Source organism: Amphibalanus amphitrite, unplaced genomic scaffold (genome assembly GCF_019059575.1).
Source record: "Amphibalanus amphitrite isolate SeventyFive unplaced genomic scaffold, NRLGWU_Aamphi_draft 000024F_arrow, whole genome shotgun sequence".
Taxonomy (NCBI): Eukaryota; Metazoa; Arthropoda; class Thecostraca; order Balanomorpha; family Balanidae; genus Amphibalanus; species Amphibalanus amphitrite.
Window position 1 is genome coordinate 957,144 of NW_024881520.1, and position 9,593 is coordinate 966,736.

The window sequence follows — 9,593 nt, forward strand, 5'->3', positions numbered from 1 at the left end:
GCAACGCCCACCGCGCGACCATCAGATCGGCTCGCGACAGCGCCGTCGCCGACTGACCGCATGACTGGTATCTGTTCTTGATGTGGGACCGACTGCCACCGCCGGTCGCGGAAGGGCATCGCTCATCGGCCATCGACGTCCGCCAGCTTCGCGTGGGTCACTGTTCGGGCTGCCACCAATACACCGAATCGGATGGAACCCTGTCGGCGAATGCCGGCGGTGCCCCGACATCGACTGCGCGGCGGCCAGTGCATCGCGTGCCGGGAGGAGGCTGGCACCCCCGATCGGTCATTGGTCACAAACCGTGTCCCAGCTCATGACTGCATCCAGCGCAGCTCTGTGAGATGTTCTGCAGCTGCTGCAGTCTGCCGCGTGTGTTGAAAGAAGAATGAACATGAGAAAACCTCAAAACTTTATGCCTATTCGTAATTGACCAGTATTGGAATAAGTTTGGATTTTGAGAATTTGTGTCCCTGTGCTTGTGCCTGTGTGGAAAGGCATGCTTTACGGTGTACCATCTCAATGTCAAATCCCGGCTGCGCTGTGCGGATTTGTGCGGCTGCTGACAGGCCACCTGGGTGCCAACGTATGTGCGAATCCGCGAATACGTTGTGTTTCGTCAGTCAGTATCGTTCTGAAAATATTGACTGCAATAGGCTATATAGCGTATGACGGTTCAGCCCAGCAGTAATAACTGACCATTGATTGGGCGATTTTTGGGTGGTGGTTCGCTAATACATAACCTAAAGAGTGTTTTGCCGGAATCGTTTAGTAGCAGAACTGACCGGAATATAAGTAGAATGCAACGGTTTGACTAATCGTTAATTTGTTGAAACGATTGCTCTCTGAGACCACTGTGTAACTTTTGACCTGAGAATCACCAATTATAACGACAATGGGGAAGCAGTAGGCTGTACTGTAGAGTGTAGGCAACACTATATAGTTGGCACACTTACGGAAGCACACGACTTACGCAGTGGACATCTGCATCATGCATGTTAAGGTTTACTGGGAAGAGTGAGAAATTAGTCAGAATATAACTGACTAAGGAAAATAGGCGACATTTCCTATTGAGCTGGGGCGGAGAGGGGGAGGGGGCGTGTGGTCAGCTATGCCAATAATTCATTCTCTTTATGCAGCTGTGTAAAAGGGCGTCCGTTTTTGGGTGAGACCTTCCCCATCGGCCATTTCCAAGTTAAATCGTGGTGGAGAGTCTGGAGACCTCAGCCTCGGTAGTCGGTACCCTACGCGCTGCGCCACCTTGCGAAACATAAAGCAGCAGTCCTGACATCTACAGGCGTGACTTTTCATGAAAGCGCGGATGTGTTCGCGCTTATGCGAAGAAAATTCTTCCGAGTATGGTTGATAATGAGATTAATTGTTGTCATTTATTTATTAATTCATTGGCAAAAGTACCCTAATAAATCGGTAAAATAGCTTGAACTGTATCGTATTTCCTTGGGAAAAAATGACGAACTCATCCTAAGACATCCAGATTATTGGATGCGTTCGTCAGTTGTAAGTAGTTCAAGTTTTTGGGAAAATTTGCTTGTGGAAAATCATAATATTTCAAAGATATGCCTATTTTCGAATAATTTATGCATTTATCTGCATTGAAAAATGATTGTAAAGCAAAAGTGCAAAAGATTATTGTCAACTTATTTTCTCAAATCACGATTTACGAACGCACAAAACTCCAGCTTTTAATTTAGTGCGTGTGCGAATTGCGGTCAAGAAAAAATATTTAAACTGTCTATGTTCCTCTTAAAACAATGAAGGATGAATGAGGAAAACGCTGTTTTGAACAATTGTATATTTTTTTTTCTTAATTAAGCAAAAGTACAAAATTTTCAACTATTATTACATTTGCTCTCACAAAACCCATCACTTTTTAGCATGACGTCATGTCAGCCAAATTTACTAGCGCCATCTCTGGAGAGCATCTTTCGAAACCTCCAGACGATAGAGAGAGCCCTTTTGAACAGTTGCGTACGGTACATATCGTTCACATTAAAAATTAACCAATGTTTCAAATTCTATTATTATAAATTGACACTTTATATTATTACATTGTGTCAAAATATAATCATTATAATGTGTTATTCAATGTATAATCAAGTAGCTATCAAAAGGCTTAAATTATAAATTGAGTCTTTACCAGTAAATAGAAATAGCATATTATCCGCGTAGTAAAGCATAGGCGTATTTGTGAGAAAATGGATAGAATTGAATTAGGCAGAGTCGCTTTCCTGGTTGATCTAATTTTGGCATCGCTTCTTATTTTACATCCGCAACTATATATTCCTGATGCCGAATATCCAGCGGCAGGCATAGACACAACACTTACGGCAGGGACTTTGATGCAAAACCGCTTCTGTAAATAAAATAACTCTGAAATGGTGCTGGTTGTCCACCTATTATCTCCAGTGTAAATGAAGGCCGAGAGAACGCGCTTTCTGAAAGTTTTAATTATATGACATCCCGGCGTACTGTACGTCGTCGTGAGCGACGTTTCACGGCCGCTGCTAGCACCCTCCCACCACACGCAGCGAAATCGGTTTCCACCATTAGAGTTCAGTGGTTTCCACATACATTTAAGAACTCGGACGCTCCAATATTGAATGACGTTAGCTGGTCTCTAAACCCAATGCAGTGACTTGTCTCAGACTTAACCTGACATCGACGTGACTTGTTGACCTACTGATGGAGAATGCACCAAAAAAATCTGTCTCGACCATCCATTCGGAAGTTTGATGAGGAGCCAAAAATCTGCATCCCTCCCAGCGATTCGTATATTCATCTCAATGCTTCAAGAAGTCCGGGTTAAAAATATGCGCACAAAACACACATTAACGACTTTAAAACGGAAACAAGCTTCACCACTCACACGCAAAACTGAGGCGAAACTTGAGCTGTCATTAATTGTATAAATGATAATGTGAATTTACCACGAGCACAGAGTAGTAACCAACAGCGCAGAACCAACATGCTCGGTCCGAACTCAGCTCTGCAAATATCAGTTCTCACCGCGCCAAACAGTCTCACAAACGGCAAATAACCGAGGTTACCACGATCACGAATGTGAATGATCATTGATCACCAATACCATAAAAGTCTTGCGGCACGCCGCCGCCGGCTCCCGCCACAGCCAGCACAGCGGCGCAGCACACAAAGCGAGGCCACGCTAAAGTCTTGCGGCACGGCGCCGCCGGCTCCCGCCACAGTCAGCGCAGCGGCGCAGCACACAAAGCGAGGCCACGCTAAAGTCTTGTGGCACGCCGTCGCCGGCTCCCGCCACAGCCAGCGCAGCGGCGCAGCACACAAAGCGAGGCCACGCTAAAGTCTTGCGGCACGCCGCCGCCGGCTCCCGCCACAGTCAGCGCAGCGGCGCAGCACACAAAGCGAGGCCACGCTAAAGTCTTGTGGCACGCCGTCGCCGGCTCCCGCCACAGCCAGCGCAGCGGCGCAGCACACAAAGCGAGGCCACGCTAAAGTCTTGTGGCACGCCGTCGCCGGCTCCCGCCACAGTCAGCGCAGCGGCGCAGCACACAAAGCGAGGCCACGCTAAAGTCTTGCGGCACGCCGCCGCCGGCTCCCGCCACAGTCAGCGCAGCGGCGCAGCACACAAAGCGAGGCCACGCTAAAGTCTTGTGGCACGCCGTCGCCGGCTCCCGCCACAGCCAGCGCAGCGGCGCAGCACACAAAGCGAGGCCACGCTAAAGTCTTGTGGCACGCCGTCGCCGGCTCCCGCCACAGTCAGCGCAGCGGCGCAGCACACAAAGCGATGCCACGCTAAAGTCTTGCGGCACGCCGCCGCCGGCTCCCGCCACAGTCAACCTCATCGAGCCACCGCGCGCTGGGCACCGTGAGGCCGCCGCGGCTGAGGGTGTCAATCCAGGCGTAGCGCTCGTCACGGGGTACCTCGCTGGCATCGGACGTGATCTTGCCGAGCGTGCTGTCCACTGTGGCGCACTTAGCGGCCACGTACCCCGCGACGTACGCCAGCGCCTGCCTGGAGAGACTGGCGACACCGGTTGCTCCAGAGGGAAGGCTTGCAGGTGGCGGGGCGGCGCCGGCGCTGGCTGCGGGTCCCGGACACGGCTGGCGGGCGGTCACCAGGTTCTCCACCGCGGTGACGTCCGCGTCCGGCACCTCTGGCTCCACTGGCGGCTCGTGGTCCAGGTCCAGCGTCGTGGCGCTCAGGTAAGTCGGCTCCTTCTCCTCCAGCAGTACTGAGGCCCCGGACTCGCGCGGGTCATCGTGGGTTGCGGCGGCCACTGTCGGCGCAGCTCCTATGAGGAGCAGGCGGAGGCGGTTCTTGGCCTCCACTGCCGTGGGGTTGGTGTTCGCCGCACCCATGCCTCTCAACTGAAATAGAAACAGTGGTTGGTAAAATACCTAAAAAAAGACTCGATTAGGTGGGCATTAAAGGTGCGGGGTATAACTTAACCACTGTGACAACAGGTCTAATATTTATTGTTTTTTTACCATTACCGGGTCACCCAGTGAAATCAAAGAAGTGAAACAAAACATAGTTTATCAGAGTGAGGTAATTAAAGTCTATTATAACACAAAAGAGGTGAGTGTGAGTGGGTAACACTTAATATATATAAAAAAGACCAATGTCTTCATTACGAGTAAACCATGAATGTTTATTGTTTAAGGATAGAAAAAATGCCGTCAAAGTACTTATATACACAACCCAGATATGTAGTAAGCTACACATTCGGGCGAGACGTATTAAAACAATCAAATTAAAATAAATTTCAAGGCTAGATACAATACCAGGACAAAGGGCTTTGCGTGATAGTCTATGTGCATATTGCTCTTAATGTTTACCTGCATAAAAAAAGAAAGAAAGAAAGAAAAGAATCGCCCGTGTTTTATTTGAGTTGCATCAAAATGTGTGACTGATGTTAGAATGCTTACCTGCGAGAAGAAGTTTTCGACGCAGTCCTGATTGAGCCGGGAGGTCAGTAGGTAGCTGAGCCCGTGATGCCGCTGCACAGCGCTGTACAGGCCGCGCAGAGCGGTGGAGGACATCACGAAGCCCTTCTGAAAGGGCAGCATCGAGTTGCTGCCGACCACGCGCGCGTCTCGCATCACCTTCGTGAACTTGAGGAGGCAGGAGTACTGGTCCTCGATGGTATGGGCCAGCCCAAACGCCGACCGGTGTAGTTTGCCGTCCGACACGTGGCGGGAGTTGAACGTGTCGAAGGCTTGGTCGACGAGGGCGATGAACTCCGCCTCCTTCCGGTACCGGTCACCGAAGATGTGCGAGACCGCCTTGGCCACGCGCTCACTGAGGAGCTGGGCGGCCAGGTACACGCGCTGGCATTCCTGACCCCGCACCTGCGACACACGGGGAACCAAAGGAGTAATAAATAATGACGTTGGTTGACTTTTTGTTGGTCAACATTCAGGCTCACTGAAGGGTCAAATTTCGTAAATTTTTAACTTGTTTCCAATGACGAGATAAATTTTTGACTACAGTTAACACACACTATAATGTGCTACACTATCACAGCTTTGCATCAAATGTAAAAAGACATTGCTTTTCAGCGTCACGGAATTAATCATCCAAGTTGATGGCACATATCATTCATAATGCTGCTGGTTATGGTAATTAACATAACCAGCAGCATTGTGAGTGCTCAAACCAGTAATTGTGAGCCAGGGACCCCATTTTGGCTATCTCAACTCAAATCTAATGTTAAGGTGGGAGGGTCCCTTTAACAAAGATGTCAAAGGTGAAGGTCTCGAAATAAATAACGAGTGAGTATGAAATGTCATAATTCTTTCATTCAACGTCATTTATTAAGTTGTCTAAATAAATATCAATGGATAATGAAATACATTTCATACTCATTTGTTATTTATTTGATGTCTTCCATGTCTTGTACTAATTGAGTTCAGTTAGTTCCAGCTTCCAACAAGGACTCTGCAGGGGTCAGCCTGTCGCTCGTTTGTTTACAGCCCTATCCTGATTTGCAATATTTTTGACCACACTTTCATTAGGGTACTGGGTAGCATAGTATGTCTGAAAGGTGGCCAAAAAGATGGCAAATCAGGATAGGGCTGTAAAACAAGTGAGCAACAGGGTGACCCCTGCATGTGCAGAAGTGAAAGGATTTAGATTACTTCCAGATATGTGGAAAGGACCTTACTGACTAGTGACTGGGTAAGATACATAACCATTCCATAAGGGTACCTACTGGGTAGCATAGTATGTCTGAAAGGGGGGCCAAAAAGATCAGATGGCAAAGCATAGAAATGTGTCCCAAATAAAGAAATCAACAATTGACAGTGAAAGGCAAAGCTCTATGATATAAACACTATCAATGGCAAACATTGGCAGCACTACCAAGTGCTTATCAGTTGCTGGTAATCCTCACCAGACAATGCTGACATGCAGAGCATTTTCAGATCCGGAATGGCGCTGGCTCTCCTGGAAGAAAACAAAATAGTCATTAATTGATGTTGAAAGAAAGCAAAGTAATCATTAGGTATTAGGTAATTATTAGGTACGTAATAGTTATCATTTGGCCGGACGGCAACCATCATAAGGATTATAAGGAGGCACATTTATTTTTTATAAATTTAGTCCGAACCTTTTGAATGGAAGGATTCTCAAGGACAGAGCCACTGCTAAGCAGAGCTCGTTGCGATGGCTCTGCCCTCTACCCTCCGATCGTGCAATTCCTGGTGCATGGCAGAATTTAGAGTCAGAAGTTTAACTACGCACATAGCCGCGCACGGCCGGTCCCCTCACTGACTTCGCCTGGCTACGGCCTGCCACCAACCGCAACCATACCCGCCAGGAGGCTCATAAACATCGAGCGCCCGTCGCGCTTCGAACCCGGACCGTCATACCGGGACACGAGCTCTCACCTCGCGGAGTCCAACGCTCTACCGACTGAGCTACAGGACCAGCTTTATTTATGAGTTTGTTTAGGTCAGGTTTGGTTTGGTTTGGTTTGGTTTTGTTTGATTTGATTTGGTTTGGTAACTGGTTAGGCTAGAAAGGACTAAGGAGTATCTCCAAGTAGCGCGGACCCAAAATGCAGAGTGAGATATACCTAGTGGCTACAGTTTTTGCGCACTCTCCGTAGAAGCCTGCCCAAACGGTCTGAGGAATATTCCCTGGGATTCTCTTAGCAGACATCACCCGAGCTGCCATATCCAGTTAGGTAGGTTGGTAGGTTGTAGGTTGGTAGGTTAGGTTGTAGGTTGGTAGGTTAGGTTGTAGGTTGGTAGGTTGTAGGTTGTAGGTAAGGTAAGGTCAGGTTAGATATGTTTTGTTATATATTTAACCATGAAAAGACAATTGTTGCGCAAGTGAGACATAGATATGGCAGCTCGGGTGACGTCTGCAAAGAGAGTACCTGATCCCCGATGAAAAAACGAAACCGCCCATCCGAACGCAGCATGTGTCTGCCCCAACCAGATCTTGTCGAACCCTGCCACGTTTTGCAGACTGGATCGCTCCCAAAAATAGCAGAATCGTTGTCATTTTTAGCACATGTGACAAAAATAGCATATGATAAAAATGACTGATTGACCAAACCTCCCAGACTGATACAAATTCCTGTGAATCTGCACAGCACAAGAGTAAATTCACACTGCAAACATCAATGGAGAGCCCAGCTATGAGCCAACACATCAGTCAAGTAATCTCACCTGAACAATTTTCATCTGCGACCTGCCATAGGAAATCAGTTGGTGACATACCAGGGAAATAAGCTAAAATTAGAGCGCTCTATTTATTGCTCCTGCCCCATGTTGAAGAGATACCCCTAAAAGCGTGATCTTTTATCGGCCCTTACGCAGCAAGGCAGTAATTCTCAGACCGGTGGATGGTATCAATAGAAAGAGAATGCGTCAAAGATTAACATGAATTAATTAAAATAACATTGAAATGTTAATTAAGCGTGGAAATTAGTCCCAAACATAAGCTTATTATTGCTCCTACCTCGGCGACGGCGCTCCCCGCAATCAGCGGAGAAGCTAAAATATAAGCCACCATCCTCCTCCGTAAGTCAATTTTAGAGCGGCCGAGTGGGCCGATGCGGGGCCACCAAACTGAGGTGAGACGTGGCTAGCAATTGCAAACCGACATAGAAATCAATATCTTAAGGCGTACAATATGGGATGATTACTCTGAAGCTGGAGTGAAAGCATGAATAGATTGAAAGAAACGAAATGCATAGATTGGTTGAATTATGTACAATAGGCACAGCTCAGATGAAGCCATTTCTATGATGTTGACGTATGACATAACCCTTCCTCTCCTCACCTATGACCTAAGTGCATTGGCAGTTACCGGCATAGTTTTTTAGCACGAGTGTAATTCGCCATCGGACCGCAATGCATGTTGCTAGGCTGCTGCAATTACAACAAACATACGAATACTGCCTTCATTTGTAGACGTTTGTTTTTTAGGCGGTCTTTGACGTGCAAGGGGGCATACCTGTCGACAACTTGAGTTTCTCCGAATTTCAAAAATGAAAAACTCCCAGAATTTCAATTCCTCATGCACTGTGGTAGGTACAGCTAAGTTCACAATTTTTCGTTTCCTCCTGTTCTAAAAAGGATGATATTTGTCGATTTCGTGCGTCGCTGATAGGAGGGTGTGTTTAATAATTAGGCCCAACGCTTTCTGCATCCGCGAGTACCTTCAAAAGGGAACATCAGTTTCCATTTGTTACACTATGGGACATGTGACAAAATGACCACTGGAACACGCATGAAACGGAGCTCATATTCCTAAAAATGTCTACAATCACTTCTTTTCTGACACTATTAGCAAATACCATCTCAAGTTAGGTGGTTGACAGACAGTCAATGGAGATCTGGGGAGACTGAGTGATGCCAATTCACCACTTAACTGATAATGAGGGCCGAGGGAAGAGAAACATGCAACATGCACAACTGACAACTTGACAAGTGACAAAACACTACCACTATTGCGCAGTGCACAACAAATTACAGCAGCCAGCCCAAAAATGCTTTTGGTAGCTAATTGCAAAACAAGTCACTATAAATGTCTTAGTTGCAGCTGAACACTGCACAATAATCACACTGTTCACACATTGAGTGAGATGCCACAGGTGGTTTGAATCACACTTTGGTTCAACTGCAAATCTGAAGTGTTGTCATGAGGTTCATGCCTCCATGATCACAGCACTTTGGTTGTGGTTGGCATAACTTGTAGTCTGCAGAGTTCCACATGAACTGCAGACACCTCATCTGGTGGTCTTCATGTTGCTCAACTTCTTCAGGAGGCAAATGTCGACCACCCAGCGGAAGCATGGTCCTGCAGAAAAGAAAGGTAATGCATAAGGTACAAACATTATCTGCTGAAACAGCCCCTTCTGTTGGCTGTTATTAAACTTTTAACATAACATAACAGCATGTATTCCATGTATATTACATTTGTTGAAGTAAAATACTGCCGGCTATTTCAAAACCAGAAAATGAAATTATATTGTGGCATAATCCACATGCTCAGCTATCAGTATCAAATAATAATTAATTTAATATTTGGCATATTCTATATAACACATTCATAGAATATTCTACTTCACGTCACA